This window comes from Schistocerca nitens, unplaced genomic scaffold (genome assembly GCF_023898315.1).
Source record: "Schistocerca nitens isolate TAMUIC-IGC-003100 unplaced genomic scaffold, iqSchNite1.1 HiC_scaffold_118, whole genome shotgun sequence".
Taxonomy (NCBI): Eukaryota; Metazoa; Arthropoda; class Insecta; order Orthoptera; family Acrididae; genus Schistocerca; species Schistocerca nitens.
Window position 1 is genome coordinate 1 of NW_026045660.1, and position 19,570 is coordinate 19,570.

At 54.6% G+C, this 19,570-nt stretch overlaps 44 non-coding genes across 44 annotated transcripts; 35 read left to right on the forward strand and 9 right to left on the reverse strand.

Moving 5' to 3' along the window:
• Positions 1-636: 636 nt before the first annotated feature.
• Positions 637-708, reverse strand: Trnag-ucc (transfer RNA glycine (anticodon UCC)). Its single transcript has one exon. It is a non-coding gene; the product is annotated as a tRNA-Gly (tRNA).
• Positions 709-1,061: 353 nt separating this feature from the next.
• On the forward strand, positions 1,062-1,132 carry Trnag-gcc (transfer RNA glycine (anticodon GCC)). Its single transcript has one exon. It is a non-coding gene; the product is annotated as a tRNA-Gly (tRNA).
• Positions 1,133-1,513: 381 nt separating this feature from the next.
• On the forward strand, positions 1,514-1,586 carry Trnam-cau (transfer RNA methionine (anticodon CAU)). The gene has a single exon. It is a non-coding gene; the product is annotated as a tRNA-Met (tRNA).
• Positions 1,587-1,891: 305 nt separating this feature from the next.
• On the forward strand, positions 1,892-1,963 carry Trnae-uuc (transfer RNA glutamic acid (anticodon UUC)). The gene has a single exon. It is a non-coding gene; the product is annotated as a tRNA-Glu (tRNA).
• A 198-nt stretch (positions 1,964-2,161) lies between these two features.
• Trnai-aau (transfer RNA isoleucine (anticodon AAU)) lies at positions 2,162-2,235 on the forward strand. Its single transcript has one exon. It is a non-coding gene; the product is annotated as a tRNA-Ile (tRNA).
• A 586-nt stretch (positions 2,236-2,821) lies between these two features.
• On the reverse strand, positions 2,822-2,893 carry Trnag-ucc (transfer RNA glycine (anticodon UCC)). The gene has a single exon. It is a non-coding gene; the product is annotated as a tRNA-Gly (tRNA).
• A 353-nt stretch (positions 2,894-3,246) lies between these two features.
• Positions 3,247-3,317, forward strand: Trnag-gcc (transfer RNA glycine (anticodon GCC)). The gene has a single exon. It is a non-coding gene; the product is annotated as a tRNA-Gly (tRNA).
• Positions 3,318-3,698: 381 nt separating this feature from the next.
• Positions 3,699-3,771, forward strand: Trnam-cau (transfer RNA methionine (anticodon CAU)). Its single transcript has one exon. It is a non-coding gene; the product is annotated as a tRNA-Met (tRNA).
• A 305-nt stretch (positions 3,772-4,076) lies between these two features.
• On the forward strand, positions 4,077-4,148 carry Trnae-uuc (transfer RNA glutamic acid (anticodon UUC)). The gene has a single exon. It is a non-coding gene; the product is annotated as a tRNA-Glu (tRNA).
• A 198-nt stretch (positions 4,149-4,346) lies between these two features.
• Trnai-aau (transfer RNA isoleucine (anticodon AAU)) lies at positions 4,347-4,420 on the forward strand. The gene has a single exon. It is a non-coding gene; the product is annotated as a tRNA-Ile (tRNA).
• A 596-nt stretch (positions 4,421-5,016) lies between these two features.
• On the reverse strand, positions 5,017-5,088 carry Trnag-ucc (transfer RNA glycine (anticodon UCC)). The gene has a single exon. It is a non-coding gene; the product is annotated as a tRNA-Gly (tRNA).
• A 353-nt stretch (positions 5,089-5,441) lies between these two features.
• Positions 5,442-5,512, forward strand: Trnag-gcc (transfer RNA glycine (anticodon GCC)). The gene has a single exon. It is a non-coding gene; the product is annotated as a tRNA-Gly (tRNA).
• A 381-nt stretch (positions 5,513-5,893) lies between these two features.
• On the forward strand, positions 5,894-5,966 carry Trnam-cau (transfer RNA methionine (anticodon CAU)). Its single transcript has one exon. It is a non-coding gene; the product is annotated as a tRNA-Met (tRNA).
• A 305-nt stretch (positions 5,967-6,271) lies between these two features.
• Trnae-uuc (transfer RNA glutamic acid (anticodon UUC)) lies at positions 6,272-6,343 on the forward strand. Its single transcript has one exon. It is a non-coding gene; the product is annotated as a tRNA-Glu (tRNA).
• Positions 6,344-6,541: 198 nt separating this feature from the next.
• On the forward strand, positions 6,542-6,615 carry Trnai-aau (transfer RNA isoleucine (anticodon AAU)). The gene has a single exon. It is a non-coding gene; the product is annotated as a tRNA-Ile (tRNA).
• Positions 6,616-7,201: 586 nt separating this feature from the next.
• Trnag-ucc (transfer RNA glycine (anticodon UCC)) lies at positions 7,202-7,273 on the reverse strand. The gene has a single exon. It is a non-coding gene; the product is annotated as a tRNA-Gly (tRNA).
• A 353-nt stretch (positions 7,274-7,626) lies between these two features.
• Trnag-gcc (transfer RNA glycine (anticodon GCC)) lies at positions 7,627-7,697 on the forward strand. Its single transcript has one exon. It is a non-coding gene; the product is annotated as a tRNA-Gly (tRNA).
• Positions 7,698-8,078: 381 nt separating this feature from the next.
• On the forward strand, positions 8,079-8,151 carry Trnam-cau (transfer RNA methionine (anticodon CAU)). Its single transcript has one exon. It is a non-coding gene; the product is annotated as a tRNA-Met (tRNA).
• Positions 8,152-8,456: 305 nt separating this feature from the next.
• Positions 8,457-8,528, forward strand: Trnae-uuc (transfer RNA glutamic acid (anticodon UUC)). The gene has a single exon. It is a non-coding gene; the product is annotated as a tRNA-Glu (tRNA).
• Positions 8,529-8,726: 198 nt separating this feature from the next.
• Trnai-aau (transfer RNA isoleucine (anticodon AAU)) lies at positions 8,727-8,800 on the forward strand. Its single transcript has one exon. It is a non-coding gene; the product is annotated as a tRNA-Ile (tRNA).
• A 586-nt stretch (positions 8,801-9,386) lies between these two features.
• Trnag-ucc (transfer RNA glycine (anticodon UCC)) lies at positions 9,387-9,458 on the reverse strand. Its single transcript has one exon. It is a non-coding gene; the product is annotated as a tRNA-Gly (tRNA).
• A 353-nt stretch (positions 9,459-9,811) lies between these two features.
• Trnag-gcc (transfer RNA glycine (anticodon GCC)) lies at positions 9,812-9,882 on the forward strand. Its single transcript has one exon. It is a non-coding gene; the product is annotated as a tRNA-Gly (tRNA).
• A 381-nt stretch (positions 9,883-10,263) lies between these two features.
• Positions 10,264-10,336, forward strand: Trnam-cau (transfer RNA methionine (anticodon CAU)). The gene has a single exon. It is a non-coding gene; the product is annotated as a tRNA-Met (tRNA).
• A 305-nt stretch (positions 10,337-10,641) lies between these two features.
• On the forward strand, positions 10,642-10,713 carry Trnae-uuc (transfer RNA glutamic acid (anticodon UUC)). Its single transcript has one exon. It is a non-coding gene; the product is annotated as a tRNA-Glu (tRNA).
• A 198-nt stretch (positions 10,714-10,911) lies between these two features.
• Trnai-aau (transfer RNA isoleucine (anticodon AAU)) lies at positions 10,912-10,985 on the forward strand. The gene has a single exon. It is a non-coding gene; the product is annotated as a tRNA-Ile (tRNA).
• Positions 10,986-11,571: 586 nt separating this feature from the next.
• Positions 11,572-11,643, reverse strand: Trnag-ucc (transfer RNA glycine (anticodon UCC)). The gene has a single exon. It is a non-coding gene; the product is annotated as a tRNA-Gly (tRNA).
• A 353-nt stretch (positions 11,644-11,996) lies between these two features.
• Trnag-gcc (transfer RNA glycine (anticodon GCC)) lies at positions 11,997-12,067 on the forward strand. The gene has a single exon. It is a non-coding gene; the product is annotated as a tRNA-Gly (tRNA).
• A 381-nt stretch (positions 12,068-12,448) lies between these two features.
• Trnam-cau (transfer RNA methionine (anticodon CAU)) lies at positions 12,449-12,521 on the forward strand. The gene has a single exon. It is a non-coding gene; the product is annotated as a tRNA-Met (tRNA).
• Positions 12,522-12,826: 305 nt separating this feature from the next.
• On the forward strand, positions 12,827-12,898 carry Trnae-uuc (transfer RNA glutamic acid (anticodon UUC)). Its single transcript has one exon. It is a non-coding gene; the product is annotated as a tRNA-Glu (tRNA).
• Positions 12,899-13,096: 198 nt separating this feature from the next.
• Positions 13,097-13,170, forward strand: Trnai-aau (transfer RNA isoleucine (anticodon AAU)). The gene has a single exon. It is a non-coding gene; the product is annotated as a tRNA-Ile (tRNA).
• A 586-nt stretch (positions 13,171-13,756) lies between these two features.
• Positions 13,757-13,828, reverse strand: Trnag-ucc (transfer RNA glycine (anticodon UCC)). The gene has a single exon. It is a non-coding gene; the product is annotated as a tRNA-Gly (tRNA).
• A 353-nt stretch (positions 13,829-14,181) lies between these two features.
• On the forward strand, positions 14,182-14,252 carry Trnag-gcc (transfer RNA glycine (anticodon GCC)). Its single transcript has one exon. It is a non-coding gene; the product is annotated as a tRNA-Gly (tRNA).
• Positions 14,253-14,633: 381 nt separating this feature from the next.
• On the forward strand, positions 14,634-14,706 carry Trnam-cau (transfer RNA methionine (anticodon CAU)). Its single transcript has one exon. It is a non-coding gene; the product is annotated as a tRNA-Met (tRNA).
• Positions 14,707-15,011: 305 nt separating this feature from the next.
• On the forward strand, positions 15,012-15,083 carry Trnae-uuc (transfer RNA glutamic acid (anticodon UUC)). The gene has a single exon. It is a non-coding gene; the product is annotated as a tRNA-Glu (tRNA).
• Positions 15,084-15,281: 198 nt separating this feature from the next.
• Positions 15,282-15,355, forward strand: Trnai-aau (transfer RNA isoleucine (anticodon AAU)). Its single transcript has one exon. It is a non-coding gene; the product is annotated as a tRNA-Ile (tRNA).
• Positions 15,356-15,941: 586 nt separating this feature from the next.
• Positions 15,942-16,013, reverse strand: Trnag-ucc (transfer RNA glycine (anticodon UCC)). Its single transcript has one exon. It is a non-coding gene; the product is annotated as a tRNA-Gly (tRNA).
• Positions 16,014-16,366: 353 nt separating this feature from the next.
• Trnag-gcc (transfer RNA glycine (anticodon GCC)) lies at positions 16,367-16,437 on the forward strand. Its single transcript has one exon. It is a non-coding gene; the product is annotated as a tRNA-Gly (tRNA).
• Positions 16,438-16,818: 381 nt separating this feature from the next.
• Positions 16,819-16,891, forward strand: Trnam-cau (transfer RNA methionine (anticodon CAU)). The gene has a single exon. It is a non-coding gene; the product is annotated as a tRNA-Met (tRNA).
• A 305-nt stretch (positions 16,892-17,196) lies between these two features.
• Trnae-uuc (transfer RNA glutamic acid (anticodon UUC)) lies at positions 17,197-17,268 on the forward strand. The gene has a single exon. It is a non-coding gene; the product is annotated as a tRNA-Glu (tRNA).
• A 198-nt stretch (positions 17,269-17,466) lies between these two features.
• On the forward strand, positions 17,467-17,540 carry Trnai-aau (transfer RNA isoleucine (anticodon AAU)). Its single transcript has one exon. It is a non-coding gene; the product is annotated as a tRNA-Ile (tRNA).
• Positions 17,541-18,126: 586 nt separating this feature from the next.
• Trnag-ucc (transfer RNA glycine (anticodon UCC)) lies at positions 18,127-18,198 on the reverse strand. The gene has a single exon. It is a non-coding gene; the product is annotated as a tRNA-Gly (tRNA).
• A 353-nt stretch (positions 18,199-18,551) lies between these two features.
• Positions 18,552-18,622, forward strand: Trnag-gcc (transfer RNA glycine (anticodon GCC)). Its single transcript has one exon. It is a non-coding gene; the product is annotated as a tRNA-Gly (tRNA).
• A 381-nt stretch (positions 18,623-19,003) lies between these two features.
• Trnam-cau (transfer RNA methionine (anticodon CAU)) lies at positions 19,004-19,076 on the forward strand. Its single transcript has one exon. It is a non-coding gene; the product is annotated as a tRNA-Met (tRNA).
• A 305-nt stretch (positions 19,077-19,381) lies between these two features.
• On the forward strand, positions 19,382-19,453 carry Trnae-uuc (transfer RNA glutamic acid (anticodon UUC)). The gene has a single exon. It is a non-coding gene; the product is annotated as a tRNA-Glu (tRNA).
• Positions 19,454-19,570: the final 117 nt, after the last annotated feature.

The window sequence follows — 19,570 nt, forward strand, 5'->3', positions numbered from 1 at the left end:
AATAACGCGAAGGTCGTGGGTTCGATCCCCCCACGGGCCACTAGTCTTTTACTACTACGAAAAGGCAGCGCCGATTTCAGCAGGCGAGTGTGATGACCAAAAGATCATCACCCCGCGTGGAAGTTGACAGAGGATCCGAACCCGACTTGTCGGGAAGCGCTACAGCATTCACTCGGCAATGGCCATAATATGTTGAATACACTGGTTCTCAACCGATGAAGACAAGATGAAAGAAAATGTCCGATTGCCGATTTGTAACAACTTTGGCCCTTGTCAGTACTTGGGCGGGTGAGCGCATGGGGACACAGGGTACTGTTGGCAGTTTTACTTCCTATTTTTTCCTTCTCCTTTGTTTTCGGAGCTACAACCCGATTCGGTCATGGACACGCCACCGTGAAAGGAAGGGGGAGTGCTGTGTGCCCATCGCCTCGCCTCTCCTTACCTCTCTCAGTCGTTTCTCGTGCTTGTCGTTTTGATATAGGCCGATTTGAGAGCGTCAGCTCTCGCGTCAGCTGAGCAAAGTCGAGACAAGTCGAGACACACTACAGGCTGGTCTGCAGCGAGTAAGAAGGGGGAAAAAACATTAATTTAAGGGCGCGTGGCGAAAGTACTCATACGCGAAATTAAAAAGCCCGTTGCGGTGGCCGGGAATCGAACCCGGATCAACTGCTTGGAAGGCAACTATGCTGACCATTACACCACCACCGCACAAGGAAGCGCCCCGACGCCGCGCTGTGTCGGCTTCCCGCCTGTCGGCAGCGGCCGAAGGTGATCGTACCTGGCAGGCGCATTTCGAGGTAGGCTAGGGGAGAACATCCAGCCGCATTCGGACAGCGTATCCGCGCACATTTCGCATCCTTTGGCAAGAGTCGGTGTCGGTGCCGGCGCCGGCGACGCAAGAGTACGCAGAGGACCGCGTTCTGGCGGCATTTTTAAGCAGTGCAGTGCAGGATTCAGCGTCTGCAGCATCTTCTCGACAGAATGCTACGGCGCTTGACGGCAGTCCCACTTTCCCTTGAGACATCTGCTCGGCAAGCAGCGTGAAGTTACTACTGGCCCGAGCATCGGTGGTTCAGTGGTAGAATGCTCGCCTGCCACGCGGGCGGCCCGGGTTCGATTCCCGGCCGATGCATCGTTTTGCTGTTCCCGCGATAATGCTGCCGTGCTGCTTGCGCTCTTGAGATGCACGATCCACAAGAATGTATAGCTGGATTCCCTTGAGAAGAACCGAGAACGCAGCACTCGCGGGTCCCCACTAGGACGCTCGCATCATGTTCTACAGACTAGCGTCGGCCTGGCCTCACAATTTGCTATGTCCAGGTGCCTCCGAGGCACTGAACGTTAACGACAAGGAGTGCTGCCTATCGTTTGCAAAAGCTGCAGCAACACCGCAATCAACTGGGCCGGCAATGCACGTCTAGCAACAGAACACGTTATCCAGGAAGTACAGTGTCTTTACGTCTAACATTGGGTATGGTACTTACCCAGTTTCCAGGAAAAGCGGTTCACCCGTGCCTCGGTAGCGCAGTAGGCAGCGCGTAAGTCTCATAATCTTAAGGTCGTGAGTTCGATCCTCACCTGGGGCATTTAATTTTCTGTGACTGATGGTGATGCTGTCGCTAGGGCACCAACTTATTTCTTGTTTGTTATCCACAACGGTTTCAACGCTTCAGCGGGAAAATGTTTACTCCCTGTTACTGCTACTTACAGCTTCCCTTTCCCTCTTCTCCCAGCACAGCATGAAGCCAAAAGCATTGCTCTGAGACGTTTGAGGTGCGCGCCTTGCCAGTCAGTATGCGCAAAGACGCTCGCAAAGAGAGAAGGGCGCCGACGCGGGACACGACACGAAATGCGACAAGCGACCGTCCGAACCGGCGAAGACACCCCCACATCCGGTGTGGTCTAGTGGCTAGGATACCTGGCTTTCACCCAGGAGGCCCGGGTTCGATTCCCGGTACCGGAACGGAATTTTTTCCACACGAACCGTGACAAGTTTGAGCTGACCGAGCTGCCGTTTCCCGTCCTGCTCGCAATATAGCTACTGTTTCGTGACCGTCAGCAGAATATAGACGAGGGAAGCAGACGTCCGACGACCATAGAAATGGTGTACGGCTTCATGCCATACGTTTCCAGCGCAGGGCTGAGCAACTGCATCTGCCGAGGCCCGTTAGCTCAGTTGGTTAGAGCGTCGTGCTAATAACGCGAAGGTCGTGGGTTCGATCCCCCCACGGGCCACTAGTCTTTTACTACTACGAAAAGGCAGCGCCGATTTCAGCAGGCGAGTGTGATGACCAAAAGATCATCACCCCGCGTGGAAGTTGACAGAGGATCCGAACCCGACTTGTCGGGAAGCGCTACAGCATTCACTCGGCAATGGCCATAATATGTTGAATACACTGGTTCTCAACCGATGAAGACAAGATGAAAGAAAATGTCCGATTGCCGATTTGTAACAACTTTGGCCCTTGTCAGTACTTGGGCGGGTGAGCGCATGGGGACACAGGGTACTGTTGGCAGTTTTACTTCCTATTTTTTCCTTCTCCTTTGTTTTCGGAGCTACAACCCGATTCGGTCATGGACACGCCACCGTGAAAGGAAGGGGGAGTGCTGTGTGCCCATCGCCTCGCCTCTCCTTACCTCTCTCAGTCGTTTCTCGTGCTTGTCGTTTTGATATAGGCCGATTTGAGAGCGTCAGCTCTCGCGTCAGCTGAGCAAAGTCGAGACACACTACAGGCTGGTCTGCAGCGAGTAAGAAGGGGGAAAAAACATTAATTTAAGGGCGCGTGGCGAAAGTACTCATACGCGAAATTAAAAAGCCCGTTGCGGTGGCCGGGAATCGAACCCGGATCAACTGCTTGGAAGGCAACTATGCTGACCATTACACCACCACCGCACAAGGAAGCGCCCCGACGCCGCGCTGTGTCGGCTTCCCGCCTGTCGGCAACGGCCGAAGGTGATCGTACCTGGCAGGCGCATTTCGAGGTAGGCTAGGGGAGAACATCCAGCCGCATTCGGACAGCGTATCCGCGCACATTTCGCATCCTTTGGCAAGAGTCGGTGTCGGTGCCGGCGCCGGCGACGCAAGAGTACGCAGAGGACCGCGTTCTGGCGGCATTTTTAAGCAGTGCAGTGCAGGATTCAGCGTCTGCAGCATCTTCTCGACAGAATGCTACGGCGCTTGACGGCAGTCCCACTTTCCCTTGAGACATCTGCTCGGCAAGCAGCGTGAAGTTACTACTGGCCCGAGCATCGGTGGTTCAGTGGTAGAATGCTCGCCTGCCACGCGGGCGGCCCGGGTTCGATTCCCGGCCGATGCATCGTTTTGCTGTTCCCGCGATAATGCTGCCGTGCTGCTTGCGCTCTTGAGATGCACGATCCACAAGAATGTATAGCTGGATTCCCTTGAGAAGAACCGAGAACGCAGCACTCGCGGGTCCCCACTAGGACGCTCGCATCATGTTCTACAGACTAGCGTCGGCCTGGCCTCACAATTTGCTATGTCCAGGTGCCTCCGAGGCACTGAACGTTAACGACAAGGAGTGCTGCCTATCGTTTGCAAAAGCTGCAGCAACACCGCAATCAACTGGGCCGGCAATGCACGTCTAGCAACAGAACACGTTATCCAGGAAGTACAGTGTCTTTACGTCTAACATTGGGTATGGTACTTACCCAGTTTCCAGGAAAAGCGGTTCACCCGTGCCTCGGTAGCGCAGTAGGCAGCGCGTAAGTCTCATAATCTTAAGGTCGTGAGTTCGATCCTCACCTGGGGCATTTAATTTTCTGTGACTGATGGTGATGCTGTCGCTAGGGCACCAACTTATTTCTTGTTTGTTATCCACAACGGTTTCAACGCTTCAGCGGGAAAATGTTTACTCCCTGTTACTGCTACTTACAGCTTCCCTTTCCCTCTTCTCCCAGCACAGCATGAAGCCAAAAGCATTGCTCTGAGACGTTTGAGGTGCGCGCCTTGCCAGTCAGTATGCGCAAAGACGCTCGCAAAGAGAGAAGGGCGCCGACGCGGGACACGACACGAAATGCGACAAGCGACCGTCCGAACCGGCGAAGACACCCCCACATCCGGTGTGGTCTAGTGGCTAGGATACCTGGCTTTCACCCAGGAGGCCCGGGTTCGATTCCCGGTACCGGAACGGAATTTTTTCCACACGAACCGTGACAAGTTTGAGCTGACCGAGCTGCCGTTTCCCGTCCTGCTCGCAATATAGCTACTGTTTCGTGACCGTCAGCAGAATATAGACGAGGGAAGCAGACGTCCGACGACCATAGAAATGGTGTACGGCTTCATGCCATACGTTTCCAGCGCAGGGCTGAGCAACTGCATCTGCCGAGGCCCGTTAGCTCAGTTGGTTAGAGCGTCGTGCTAATAACGCGAAGGTCGTGGGTTCGATCCCCCCACGGGCCACTAGTCTTTTACTACTACGAAAAGGCAGCGCCGATTTCAGCAGGCGAGTGTGATGACCAAAAGATCATCACCCCGCGTGGAAGTTGACAGAGGATCCGAACCCGACTTGTCGGGAAGCGCTACAGCATTCACTCGGCAATGGCCATAATATGTTGAATACACTGGTTCTCAACCGATGAAGACAAGATGAAAGAAAATGTCCGATTGCCGATTTGTAACAACTTTGGCCCTTGTCAGTACTTGGGCGGGTGAGCGCATGGGGACACAGGGTACTGTTGGCAGTTTTACTTCCTATTTTTTCCTTCTCCTTTGTTTTCGGAGCTACAACCCGATTCGGTCATGGACACGCCACCGTGAAAGGAAGGGGGAGTGCTGTGTGCCCATCGCCTCGCCTCTCCTTACCTCTCTCAGTCGTTTCTCGTGCTTGTCGTTTTGATATAGGCCGATTTGAGAGCGTCAGCTCTCGCGTCAGCTGAGCAAAGTCGAGACAAGTCGAGACACACTACAGGCTGGTCTGCAGCGAGTAAGAAGGGGGAAAAAACATTAATTTAAGGGCGCGTGGCGAAAGTACTCATACGCGAAATTAAAAAGCCCGTTGCGGTGGCCGGGAATCGAACCCGGATCAACTGCTTGGAAGGCAACTATGCTGACCATTACACCACCACCGCACAAGGAAGCGCCCCGACGCCGCGCTGTGTCGGCTTCCCGCCTGTCGGCAGCGGCCGAAGGTGATCGTACCTGGCAGGCGCATTTCGAGGTAGGCTAGGGGAGAACATCCAGCCGCATTCGGACAGCGTATCCGCGCACATTTCGCATCCTTTGGCAAGAGTCGGTGTCGGTGCCGGCGCCGGCGACGCAAGAGTACGCAGAGGACCGCGTTCTGGCGGCATTTTTAAGCAGTGCAGTGCAGGATTCAGCGTCTGCAGCATCTTCTCGACAGAATGCTACGGCGCTTGACGGCAGTCCCACTTTCCCTTGAGACATCTGCTCGGCAAGCAGCGTGAAGTTACTACTGGCCCGAGCATCGGTGGTTCAGTGGTAGAATGCTCGCCTGCCACGCGGGCGGCCCGGGTTCGATTCCCGGCCGATGCATCGTTTTGCTGTTCCCGCGATAATGCTGCCGTGCTGCTTGCGCTCTTGAGATGCACGATCCACAAGAATGTATAGCTGGATTCCCTTGAGAAGAACCGAGAACGCAGCACTCGCGGGTCCCCACTAGGACGCTCGCATCATGTTCTACAGACTAGCGTCGGCCTGGCCTCACAATTTGCTATGTCCAGGTGCCTCCGAGGCACTGAACGTTAACGACAAGGAGTGCTGCCTATCGTTTGCAAAAGCTGCAGCAACACCGCAATCAACTGGGCCGGCAATGCACGTCTAGCAACAGAACACGTTATCCAGGAAGTACAGTGTCTTTACGTCTAACATTGGGTATGGTACTTACCCAGTTTCCAGGAAAAGCGGTTCACCCGTGCCTCGGTAGCGCAGTAGGCAGCGCGTAAGTCTCATAATCTTAAGGTCGTGAGTTCGATCCTCACCTGGGGCATTTAATTTTCTGTGACTGATGGTGATGCTGTCGCTAGGGCACCAACTTATTTCTTGTTTGTTATCCACAACGGTTTCAACGCTTCAGCGGGAAAATGTTTACTCCCTGTTACTGCTACTTACAGCTTCCCTTTCCCTCTTCTCCCAGCACAGCATGAAGCCAAAAGCATTGCTCTGAGACGTTTGAGGTGCGCGCCTTGCCAGTCAGTATGCGCAAAGACGCTCGCAAAGAGAGAAGGGCGCCGACGCGGGACACGACACGAAATGCGACAAGCGACCGTCCGAACCGGCGAAGACACCCCCACATCCGGTGTGGTCTAGTGGCTAGGATACCTGGCTTTCACCCAGGAGGCCCGGGTTCGATTCCCGGTACCGGAACGGAATTTTTTCCACACGAACCGTGACAAGTTTGAGCTGACCGAGCTGCCGTTTCCCGTCCTGCTCGCAATATAGCTACTGTTTCGTGACCGTCAGCAGAATATAGACGAGGGAAGCAGACGTCCGACGACCATAGAAATGGTGTACGGCTTCATGCCATACGTTTCCAGCGCAGGGCTGAGCAACTGCATCTGCCGAGGCCCGTTAGCTCAGTTGGTTAGAGCGTCGTGCTAATAACGCGAAGGTCGTGGGTTCGATCCCCCCACGGGCCACTAGTCTTTTACTACTACGAAAAGGCAGCGCCGATTTCAGCAGGCGAGTGTGATGACCAAAAGATCATCACCCCGCGTGGAAGTTGACAGAGGATCCGAACCCGACTTGTCGGGAAGCGCTACAGCATTCACTCGGCAATGGCCATAATATGTTGAATACACTGGTTCTCAACCGATGAAGACAAGATGAAAGAAAATGTCCGATTGCCGATTTGTAACAACTTTGGCCCTTGTCAGTACTTGGGCGGGTGAGCGCATGGGGACACAGGGTACTGTTGGCAGTTTTACTTCCTATTTTTTCCTTCTCCTTTGTTTTCGGAGCTACAACCCGATTCGGTCATGGACACGCCACCGTGAAAGGAAGGGGGAGTGCTGTGTGCCCATCGCCTCGCCTCTCCTTACCTCTCTCAGTCGTTTCTCGTGCTTGTCGTTTTGATATAGGCCGATTTGAGAGCGTCAGCTCTCGCGTCAGCTGAGCAAAGTCGAGACACACTACAGGCTGGTCTGCAGCGAGTAAGAAGGGGGAAAAAACATTAATTTAAGGGCGCGTGGCGAAAGTACTCATACGCGAAATTAAAAAGCCCGTTGCGGTGGCCGGGAATCGAACCCGGATCAACTGCTTGGAAGGCAACTATGCTGACCATTACACCACCACCGCACAAGGAAGCGCCCCGACGCCGCGCTGTGTCGGCTTCCCGCCTGTCGGCAGCGGCCGAAGGTGATCGTACCTGGCAGGCGCATTTCGAGGTAGGCTAGGGGAGAACATCCAGCCGCATTCGGACAGCGTATCCGCGCACATTTCGCATCCTTTGGCAAGAGTCGGTGTCGGTGCCGGCGCCGGCGACGCAAGAGTACGCAGAGGACCGCGTTCTGGCGGCATTTTTAAGCAGTGCAGTGCAGGATTCAGCGTCTGCAGCATCTTCTCGACAGAATGCTACGGCGCTTGACGGCAGTCCCACTTTCCCTTGAGACATCTGCTCGGCAAGCAGCGTGAAGTTACTACTGGCCCGAGCATCGGTGGTTCAGTGGTAGAATGCTCGCCTGCCACGCGGGCGGCCCGGGTTCGATTCCCGGCCGATGCATCGTTTTGCTGTTCCCGCGATAATGCTGCCGTGCTGCTTGCGCTCTTGAGATGCACGATCCACAAGAATGTATAGCTGGATTCCCTTGAGAAGAACCGAGAACGCAGCACTCGCGGGTCCCCACTAGGACGCTCGCATCATGTTCTACAGACTAGCGTCGGCCTGGCCTCACAATTTGCTATGTCCAGGTGCCTCCGAGGCACTGAACGTTAACGACAAGGAGTGCTGCCTATCGTTTGCAAAAGCTGCAGCAACACCGCAATCAACTGGGCCGGCAATGCACGTCTAGCAACAGAACACGTTATCCAGGAAGTACAGTGTCTTTACGTCTAACATTGGGTATGGTACTTACCCAGTTTCCAGGAAAAGCGGTTCACCCGTGCCTCGGTAGCGCAGTAGGCAGCGCGTAAGTCTCATAATCTTAAGGTCGTGAGTTCGATCCTCACCTGGGGCATTTAATTTTCTGTGACTGATGGTGATGCTGTCGCTAGGGCACCAACTTATTTCTTGTTTGTTATCCACAACGGTTTCAACGCTTCAGCGGGAAAATGTTTACTCCCTGTTACTGCTACTTACAGCTTCCCTTTCCCTCTTCTCCCAGCACAGCATGAAGCCAAAAGCATTGCTCTGAGACGTTTGAGGTGCGCGCCTTGCCAGTCAGTATGCGCAAAGACGCTCGCAAAGAGAGAAGGGCGCCGACGCGGGACACGACACGAAATGCGACAAGCGACCGTCCGAACCGGCGAAGACACCCCCACATCCGGTGTGGTCTAGTGGCTAGGATACCTGGCTTTCACCCAGGAGGCCCGGGTTCGATTCCCGGTACCGGAACGGAATTTTTTCCACACGAACCGTGACAAGTTTGAGCTGACCGAGCTGCCGTTTCCCGTCCTGCTCGCAATATAGCTACTGTTTCGTGACCGTCAGCAGAATATAGACGAGGGAAGCAGACGTCCGACGACCATAGAAATGGTGTACGGCTTCATGCCATACGTTTCCAGCGCAGGGCTGAGCAACTGCATCTGCCGAGGCCCGTTAGCTCAGTTGGTTAGAGCGTCGTGCTAATAACGCGAAGGTCGTGGGTTCGATCCCCCCACGGGCCACTAGTCTTTTACTACTACGAAAAGGCAGCGCCGATTTCAGCAGGCGAGTGTGATGACCAAAAGATCATCACCCCGCGTGGAAGTTGACAGAGGATCCGAACCCGACTTGTCGGGAAGCGCTACAGCATTCACTCGGCAATGGCCATAATATGTTGAATACACTGGTTCTCAACCGATGAAGACAAGATGAAAGAAAATGTCCGATTGCCGATTTGTAACAACTTTGGCCCTTGTCAGTACTTGGGCGGGTGAGCGCATGGGGACACAGGGTACTGTTGGCAGTTTTACTTCCTATTTTTTCCTTCTCCTTTGTTTTCGGAGCTACAACCCGATTCGGTCATGGACACGCCACCGTGAAAGGAAGGGGGAGTGCTGTGTGCCCATCGCCTCGCCTCTCCTTACCTCTCTCAGTCGTTTCTCGTGCTTGTCGTTTTGATATAGGCCGATTTGAGAGCGTCAGCTCTCGCGTCAGCTGAGCAAAGTCGAGACACACTACAGGCTGGTCTGCAGCGAGTAAGAAGGGGGAAAAAACATTAATTTAAGGGCGCGTGGCGAAAGTACTCATACGCGAAATTAAAAAGCCCGTTGCGGTGGCCGGGAATCGAACCCGGATCAACTGCTTGGAAGGCAACTATGCTGACCATTACACCACCACCGCACAAGGAAGCGCCCCGACGCCGCGCTGTGTCGGCTTCCCGCCTGTCGGCAGCGGCCGAAGGTGATCGTACCTGGCAGGCGCATTTCGAGGTAGGCTAGGGGAGAACATCCAGCCGCATTCGGACAGCGTATCCGCGCACATTTCGCATCCTTTGGCAAGAGTCGGTGTCGGTGCCGGCGCCGGCGACGCAAGAGTACGCAGAGGACCGCGTTCTGGCGGCATTTTTAAGCAGTGCAGTGCAGGATTCAGCGTCTGCAGCATCTTCTCGACAGAATGCTACGGCGCTTGACGGCAGTCCCACTTTCCCTTGAGACATCTGCTCGGCAAGCAGCGTGAAGTTACTACTGGCCCGAGCATCGGTGGTTCAGTGGTAGAATGCTCGCCTGCCACGCGGGCGGCCCGGGTTCGATTCCCGGCCGATGCATCGTTTTGCTGTTCCCGCGATAATGCTGCCGTGCTGCTTGCGCTCTTGAGATGCACGATCCACAAGAATGTATAGCTGGATTCCCTTGAGAAGAACCGAGAACGCAGCACTCGCGGGTCCCCACTAGGACGCTCGCATCATGTTCTACAGACTAGCGTCGGCCTGGCCTCACAATTTGCTATGTCCAGGTGCCTCCGAGGCACTGAACGTTAACGACAAGGAGTGCTGCCTATCGTTTGCAAAAGCTGCAGCAACACCGCAATCAACTGGGCCGGCAATGCACGTCTAGCAACAGAACACGTTATCCAGGAAGTACAGTGTCTTTACGTCTAACATTGGGTATGGTACTTACCCAGTTTCCAGGAAAAGCGGTTCACCCGTGCCTCGGTAGCGCAGTAGGCAGCGCGTAAGTCTCATAATCTTAAGGTCGTGAGTTCGATCCTCACCTGGGGCATTTAATTTTCTGTGACTGATGGTGATGCTGTCGCTAGGGCACCAACTTATTTCTTGTTTGTTATCCACAACGGTTTCAACGCTTCAGCGGGAAAATGTTTACTCCCTGTTACTGCTACTTACAGCTTCCCTTTCCCTCTTCTCCCAGCACAGCATGAAGCCAAAAGCATTGCTCTGAGACGTTTGAGGTGCGCGCCTTGCCAGTCAGTATGCGCAAAGACGCTCGCAAAGAGAGAAGGGCGCCGACGCGGGACACGACACGAAATGCGACAAGCGACCGTCCGAACCGGCGAAGACACCCCCACATCCGGTGTGGTCTAGTGGCTAGGATACCTGGCTTTCACCCAGGAGGCCCGGGTTCGATTCCCGGTACCGGAACGGAATTTTTTCCACACGAACCGTGACAAGTTTGAGCTGACCGAGCTGCCGTTTCCCGTCCTGCTCGCAATATAGCTACTGTTTCGTGACCGTCAGCAGAATATAGACGAGGGAAGCAGACGTCCGACGACCATAGAAATGGTGTACGGCTTCATGCCATACGTTTCCAGCGCAGGGCTGAGCAACTGCATCTGCCGAGGCCCGTTAGCTCAGTTGGTTAGAGCGTCGTGCTAATAACGCGAAGGTCGTGGGTTCGATCCCCCCACGGGCCACTAGTCTTTTACTACTACGAAAAGGCAGCGCCGATTTCAGCAGGCGAGTGTGATGACCAAAAGATCATCACCCCGCGTGGAAGTTGACAGAGGATCCGAACCCGACTTGTCGGGAAGCGCTACAGCATTCACTCGGCAATGGCCATAATATGTTGAATACACTGGTTCTCAACCGATGAAGACAAGATGAAAGAAAATGTCCGATTGCCGATTTGTAACAACTTTGGCCCTTGTCAGTACTTGGGCGGGTGAGCGCATGGGGACACAGGGTACTGTTGGCAGTTTTACTTCCTATTTTTTCCTTCTCCTTTGTTTTCGGAGCTACAACCCGATTCGGTCATGGACACGCCACCGTGAAAGGAAGGGGGAGTGCTGTGTGCCCATCGCCTCGCCTCTCCTTACCTCTCTCAGTCGTTTCTCGTGCTTGTCGTTTTGATATAGGCCGATTTGAGAGCGTCAGCTCTCGCGTCAGCTGAGCAAAGTCGAGACACACTACAGGCTGGTCTGCAGCGAGTAAGAAGGGGGAAAAAACATTAATTTAAGGGCGCGTGGCGAAAGTACTCATACGCGAAATTAAAAAGCCCGTTGCGGTGGCCGGGAATCGAACCCGGATCAACTGCTTGGAAGGCAACTATGCTGACCATTACACCACCACCGCACAAGGAAGCGCCCCGACGCCGCGCTGTGTCGGCTTCCCGCCTGTCGGCAGCGGCCGAAGGTGATCGTACCTGGCAGGCGCATTTCGAGGTAGGCTAGGGGAGAACATCCAGCCGCATTCGGACAGCGTATCCGCGCACATTTCGCATCCTTTGGCAAGAGTCGGTGTCGGTGCCGGCGCCGGCGACGCAAGAGTACGCAGAGGACCGCGTTCTGGCGGCATTTTTAAGCAGTGCAGTGCAGGATTCAGCGTCTGCAGCATCTTCTCGACAGAATGCTACGGCGCTTGACGGCAGTCCCACTTTCCCTTGAGACATCTGCTCGGCAAGCAGCGTGAAGTTACTACTGGCCCGAGCATCGGTGGTTCAGTGGTAGAATGCTCGCCTGCCACGCGGGCGGCCCGGGTTCGATTCCCGGCCGATGCATCGTTTTGCTGTTCCCGCGATAATGCTGCCGTGCTGCTTGCGCTCTTGAGATGCACGATCCACAAGAATGTATAGCTGGATTCCCTTGAGAAGAACCGAGAACGCAGCACTCGCGGGTCCCCACTAGGACGCTCGCATCATGTTCTACAGACTAGCGTCGGCCTGGCCTCACAATTTGCTATGTCCAGGTGCCTCCGAGGCACTGAACGTTAACGACAAGGAGTGCTGCCTATCGTTTGCAAAAGCTGCAGCAACACCGCAATCAACTGGGCCGGCAATGCACGTCTAGCAACAGAACACGTTATCCAGGAAGTACAGTGTCTTTACGTCTAACATTGGGTATGGTACTTACCCAGTTTCCAGGAAAAGCGGTTCACCCGTGCCTCGGTAGCGCAGTAGGCAGCGCGTAAGTCTCATAATCTTAAGGTCGTGAGTTCGATCCTCACCTGGGGCATTTAATTTTCTGTGACTGATGGTGATGCTGTCGCTAGGGCACCAACTTATTTCTTGTTTGTTATCCACAACGGTTTCAACGCTTCAGCGGGAAAATGTTTACTCCCTGTTACTGCTACTTACAGCTTCCCTTTCCCTCTTCTCCCAGCACAGCATGAAGCCAAAAGCATTGCTCTGAGACGTTTGAGGTGCGCGCCTTGCCAGTCAGTATGCGCAAAGACGCTCGCAAAGAGAGAAGGGCGCCGACGCGGGACACGACACGAAATGCGACAAGCGACCGTCCGAACCGGCGAAGACACCCCCACATCCGGTGTGGTCTAGTGGCTAGGATACCTGGCTTTCACCCAGGAGGCCCGGGTTCGATTCCCGGTACCGGAACGGAATTTTTTCCACACGAACCGTGACAAGTTTGAGCTGACCGAGCTGCCGTTTCCCGTCCTGCTCGCAATATAGCTACTGTTTCGTGACCGTCAGCAGAATATAGACGAGGGAAGCAGACGTCCGACGACCATAGAAATGGTGTACGGCTTCATGCCATACGTTTCCAGCGCAGGGCTGAGCAACTGCATCTGCCGAGGCCCGTTAGCTCAGTTGGTTAGAGCGTCGTGCTAATAACGCGAAGGTCGTGGGTTCGATCCCCCCACGGGCCACTAGTCTTTTACTACTACGAAAAGGCAGCGCCGATTTCAGCAGGCGAGTGTGATGACCAAAAGATCATCACCCCGCGTGGAAGTTGACAGAGGATCCGAACCCGACTTGTCGGGAAGCGCTACAGCATTCACTCGGCAATGGCCATAATATGTTGAATACACTGGTTCTCAACCGATGAAGACAAGATGAAAGAAAATGTCCGATTGCCGATTTGTAACAACTTTGGCCCTTGTCAGTACTTGGGCGGGTGAGCGCATGGGGACACAGGGTACTGTTGGCAGTTTTACTTCCTATTTTTTCCTTCTCCTTTGTTTTCGGAGCTACAACCCGATTCGGTCATGGACACGCCACCGTGAAAGGAAGGGGGAGTGCTGTGTGCCCATCGCCTCGCCTCTCCTTACCTCTCTCAGTCGTTTCTCGTGCTTGTCGTTTTGATATAGGCCGATTTGAGAGCGTCAGCTCTCGCGTCAGCTGAGCAAAGTCGAGACACACTACAGGCTGGTCTGCAGCGAGTAAGAAGGGGGAAAAAACATTAATTTAAGGGCGCGTGGCGAAAGTACTCATACGCGAAATTAAAAAGCCCGTTGCGGTGGCCGGGAATCGAACCCGGATCAACTGCTTGGAAGGCAACTATGCTGACCATTACACCACCACCGCACAAGGAAGCGCCCCGACGCCGCGCTGTGTCGGCTTCCCGCCTGTCGGCAGCGGCCGAAGGTGATCGTACCTGGCAGGCGCATTTCGAGGTAGGCTAGGGGAGAACATCCAGCCGCATTCGGACAGCGTATCCGCGCACATTTCGCATCCTTTGGCAAGAGTCGGTGTCGGTGCCGGCGCCGGCGACGCAAGAGTACGCAGAGGACCGCGTTCTGGCGGCATTTTTAAGCAGTGCAGTGCAGGATTCAGCGTCTGCAGCATCTTCTCGACAGAATGCTACGGCGCTTGACGGCAGTCCCACTTTCCCTTGAGACATCTGCTCGGCAAGCAGCGTGAAGTTACTACTGGCCCGAGCATCGGTGGTTCAGTGGTAGAATGCTCGCCTGCCACGCGGGCGGCCCGGGTTCGATTCCCGGCCGATGCATCGTTTTGCTGTTCCCGCGATAATGCTGCCGTGCTGCTTGCGCTCTTGAGATGCACGATCCACAAGAATGTATAGCTGGATTCCCTTGAGAAGAACCGAGAACGCAGCACTCGCGGGTCCCCACTAGGACGCTCGCATCATGTTCTACAGACTAGCGTCGGCCTGGCCTCACAATTTGCTATGTCCAGGTGCCTCCGAGGCACTGAACGTTAACGACAAGGAGTGCTGCCTATCGTTTGCAAAAGCTGCAGCAACACCGCAATCAACTGGGCCGGCAATGCACGTCTAGCAACAGAACACGTTATCCAGGAAGTACAGTGTCTTTACGTCTAACATTGGGTATGGTACTTACCCAGTTTCCAGGAAAAGCGGTTCACCCGTGCCTCGGTAGCGCAGTAGGCAGCGCGTAAGTCTCATAATCTTAAGGTCGTGAGTTCGATCCTCACCTGGGGCATTTAATTTTCTGTGACTGATGGTGATGCTGTCGCTAGGGCACCAACTTATTTCTTGTTTGTTATCCACAACGGTTTCAACGCTTCAGCGGGAAAATGTTTACTCCCTGTTACTGCTACTTACAGCTTCCCTTTCCCTCTTCTCCCAGCACAGCATGAAGCCAAAAGCATTGCTCTGAGACGTTTGAGGTGCGCGCCTTGCCAGTCAGTATGCGCAAAGACGCTCGCAAAGAGAGAAGGGCGCCGACGCGGGACACGACACGAAATGCGACAAGCGACCGTCCGAACCGGCGAAGACACCCCCACATCCGGTGTGGTCTAGTGGCTAGGATACCTGGCTTTCACCCAGGAGGCCCGGGTTCGATTCCCGGTACCGGAACGGAATTTTTTCCACACGAACCGTGACAAGTTTGAGCTGACCGAGCTGCCGTTTCCCGTCCTGCTCGCAATATAGCTACTGTTTCGTGACCGTCAGCAGAATATAGACGAGGGAAGCAGACGTCCGACGACCATAGAAATGGTGTACGGCTTCATGCCATACGTTTCCAGCGCAGGGCTGAGCAACTGCATCTGCCGAGGCCCGTTAGCTCAGTTGGTTAGAGCGTCGTGCTAATAACGCGAAGGTCGTGGGTTCGATCCCCCCACGGGCCACTAGTCTTTTACTACTACGAAAAGGCAGCGCCGATTTCAGCAGGCGAGTGTGATGACCAAAAGATCATCACCCCGCGTGGAAGTTGACAGAGGATCCGAACCCGACTTGTCGGGAAGCGCTACAGCATTCACTCGGCAATGGCCATAATATGTTGAATACACTGGTTCTCAACCGATGAAGACAAGATGAAAGAAAATGTCCGATTGCCGATTTGTAACAACTTTGGCCCTTGTCAGTACTTGGGCGGGTGAGCGCATGGGGACACAGGGTACTGTTGGCAGTTTTACTTCCTATTTTTTCCTTCTCCTTTGTTTTCGGAGCTACAACCCGATTCGGTCATGGACACGCCACCGTGAAAGGAAGGGGGAGTGCTGTGTGCCCATCGCCTCGCCTCTCCTTACCTCTCTCAGTCGTTTCTCGTGCTTGTCGTTTTGATATAGGCCGATTTGAGAGCGTCAGCTCTCGCGTCAGCTGAGCAAAGTCGAGACACACTACAGGCTGGTCTGCAGCGAGTAAGAAGGGGGAAAAAACATTAATTTAAGGGCGCGTGGCGAAAGTACTCATACGCGAAATTAAAAAGCCCGTTGCGGTGGCCGGGAATCGAACCCGGATCAACTGCTTGGAAGGCAACTATGCTGACCATTACACCACCACCGCACAAGGAAGCGCCCCGACGCCGCGCTGTGTCGGCTTCCCGCCTGTCGGCAGCGGCCGAAGGTGATCGTACCTGGCAGGCGCATTTCGAGGTAGGCTAGGGGAGAACATCCAGCCGCATTCGGACAGCGTATCCGCGCACATTTCGCATCCTTTGGCAAGAGTCGGTGTCGGTGCCGGCGCCGGCGACGCAAGAGTACGCAGAGGACCGCGTTCTGGCGGCATTTTTAAGCAGTGCAGTGCAGGATTCAGCGTCTGCAGCATCTTCTCGACAGAATGCTACGGCGCTTGACGGCAGTCCCACTTTCCCTTGAGACATCTGCTCGGCAAGCAGCGTGAAGTTACTACTGGCCCGAGCATCGGTGGTTCAGTGGTAGAATGCTCGCCTGCCACGCGGGCGGCCCGGGTTCGATTCCCGGCCGATGCATCGTTTTGCTGTTCCCGCGATAATGCTGCCTTGCTGCTTGCGCTCTTGAGATGCACGATCCACAAGAATGTATAGCTGGATTCCCTTGAGAAGAACCGAGAACGCAGCACTCGCGGGTCCCCACTAGGACGCTCGCATCATGTTCTACAGACTAGCGTCGGCCTGGCCTCACAATTTGCTATGTCCAGGTGCCTCCGAGGCACTGAACGTTAACGACAAGGAGTGCTGCCTATCGTTTGCAAAAGCTGCAGCAACACCGCAATCAACTGGGCCGGCAATGCACGTCTAGCAACAGAACACGTTATCCAGGAAGTACAGTGTCTTTACGTCTAACATTGGGTATGGTACTTACCCAGTTTCCAGGAAAAGCGGTTCACCCGTGCCTCGGTAGCGCAGTAGGCAGCGCGTAAGTCTCATAATCTTAAGGTCGTGAGTTCGATCCTCACCTGGGGCATTTAATTTTCTGTGACTGATGGTGATGCTGTCGCTAGGGCACCAACTTATTTCTTGTTTGTTATCCACAACGGTTTCAACGCTTCAGCGGGAAAATGTTTACTCCCTGTTACTGCTACTTACAGCTTCCCTTTCCCTCTTCTCCCAGCACAGCATGAAGCCAAAAGCATTGCTCTGAGACGTTTGAGGTGCGCGCCTTGCCAGTCAGTATGCGCAAAGACGCTCGCAAAGAGAGAAGGGCGCCGACGCGGGACACGACACGAAATGCGACAAGCGACCGTCCGAACCGGCGAAGACACCCCCACATCCGGTGTGGTCTAGTGGCTAGGATACCTGGCTTTCACCCAGGAGGCCCGGGTTCGATTCCCGGTACCGGAACGGAATTTTTTCCACACGAACCGTGACAAGTTTGAGCTGACCGAGCTGCCGTTTCCCGTCCTGCTCGCAATATAGCTACTGTTTCGTGACCGTCAGCAGAATATAGACGAGGGAAGCAGACGTCCGACGACCATAGAAATGGTGTACGGCTTCATGCCATACGTTTCCAGCGCAGGGCTGAGCAACTGCATCTGCCGAGGCCCGTTAGCTCAGTTGGTTAGAGCGTCGTGCTAATAACGCGAAGGTCGTGGGTTCGATCCCCCCACGGGCCACTAGTCTTTTACTACTACGAAAAGGCAGCGCCGATTTCAGCAGGCGAGTGTGATGACCAAAAGATCATCACCCCGCGTGGAAGTTGACAGAGGATCCGAACCCGACTTGTCGGGAAGCGCTACAGCATTCACTCGGCAATGGCCATAATATGTTGAATACACTGGTTCTCAACCGATGAAGACAAGATGAAAGAAAATGTCCGATTGCCGATTTGTAACAACTTTGGCCCTTGTCAGTACTTGGGCGGGTGAGCGCATGGGGACACAGGGTACTGTTGGCAGTTTTACTTCCTATTTTTTCCTTCTCCTTTGTTTTCGGAGCTACAACCCGATTCGGTCATGGACACGCCACCGTGAAAGGAAGGGGGAGTGCTGTGTGCCCATCGCCTCGCCTCTCCTTACCTCTCTCAGTCGTTTCTCGTGCTTGTCGTTTTGATATAGGCCGATTTGAGAGCGTCAGCTCTCGCGTCAGCTGAGCAAAGTCGAGACACACTACAGGCTGGTCTGCAGCGAGTAAGAAGGGGGAAAAAACATTAATTTAAGGGCGCGTGGCGAAAGTACTCATACGCGAAATTAAAAAGCCCGTTGCGGTGGCCGGGAATCGAACCCGGATCAACTGCTTGGAAGGCAACTATGCTGACCATTACACCACCACCGCACAAGGAAGCGCCCCGACGCCGCGCTGTGTCGGCTTCCCGCCTGTCGGCAGCGGCCGAAGGTGATCGTACCTGGCAGGCGCATTTCGAGGTAGGCTAGGGGAGAACATCCAGCCGCATTCGGACAGCGTATCCGCGCACATTTCGCATCCTTTGGCAAGAGTCGGTGTCGGTGCCGGCGCCGGCGACGCAAGAGTACGCAGAGGACCGCGTTCTGGCGGCATTTTTAAGCAGTGCAGTGCAGGATTCAGCGTCTGCAGCATCTTCTCGACAGAATGCTACGGCGCTTGACGGCAGTCCCACTTTCCCTTGAGACATCTGCTCGGCAAGCAGCGTGAAGTTACTACTGGCCCGAGCATCGGTGGTTCAGTGGTAGAATGCTCGCCTGCCACGCGGGCGGCCCGGGTTCGATTCCCGGCCGATGCATCGCTTTGCTGTTCCCGCGATAATGCTGCCGTGCTGCTTGCGCTCTTGAGATGCACGATCCACAAGAATGTATAGCTGGATTCCCTTGAGAAGAACCGAGAACGCAGCACTCGCGGGTCCCCACTAGGACGCTCGCATCATGTTCTACAGACTAGCGTCGGCCTGGCCTCACAATTTGCTATGTCCAGGTGCCTCCGAGGCACTGAACGTTAACGACAAGGAGTGCTGCCTATCGTTTGCAAAAGCTGCAGCAACACCGCAATCAACTGGGCCGGCAATGCACGTCTAGCAACAGAACACGTTATCCAGGAAGTACAGTGTCTTTACGTCTAACATTGGGTATGGTACTTACCCAGTTTCCAGGAAAAGCGGTTCACCCGTGCCTCGGTAGCGCAGTAGGCAGCGCGTAAGTCTCATAATCTTAAGGTCGTGAGTTCGATCCTCACCTGGGGCATTTAATTTTCTGTGACTGATGGTGATGCTGTCGCTAGGGCACCAACTTATTTCTTGTTTGTTATCCACAACGGTTTCAACGCTTCAGCGGGAAAATGTTTACTCCCTGTTACTGCTACTTACAGCTTCCCTTTCCCTCTTCTCCCAGCACAGCATGAAGCCAAAAGCATTGCTCTGAGACGTTTGAGGTGCGCGCCTTGCCAGTCAGTATGCGCAAAGACGCTCGCAAAGAGAGAAGGGCGCCGACGCGGGACACGACACGAAATGCGACAAGCGACCGTCCGAACCGGCGAAGACACCCCCACATCCGGTGTGGTCTAGTGGCTAGGATACCTGGCTTTCACCCAGGAGGCCCGGGTTCGATTCCCGGTACCGGAACGGAATTTTTTCCACACGAACCGTGACAAGTTTGAGCTGACCGAGCTGCCGTTTCCCGTCCTGCTCGCAATATAGCTACTGTTTCGTGACCGTCAGCAGAATATAGACGAGGGAAGC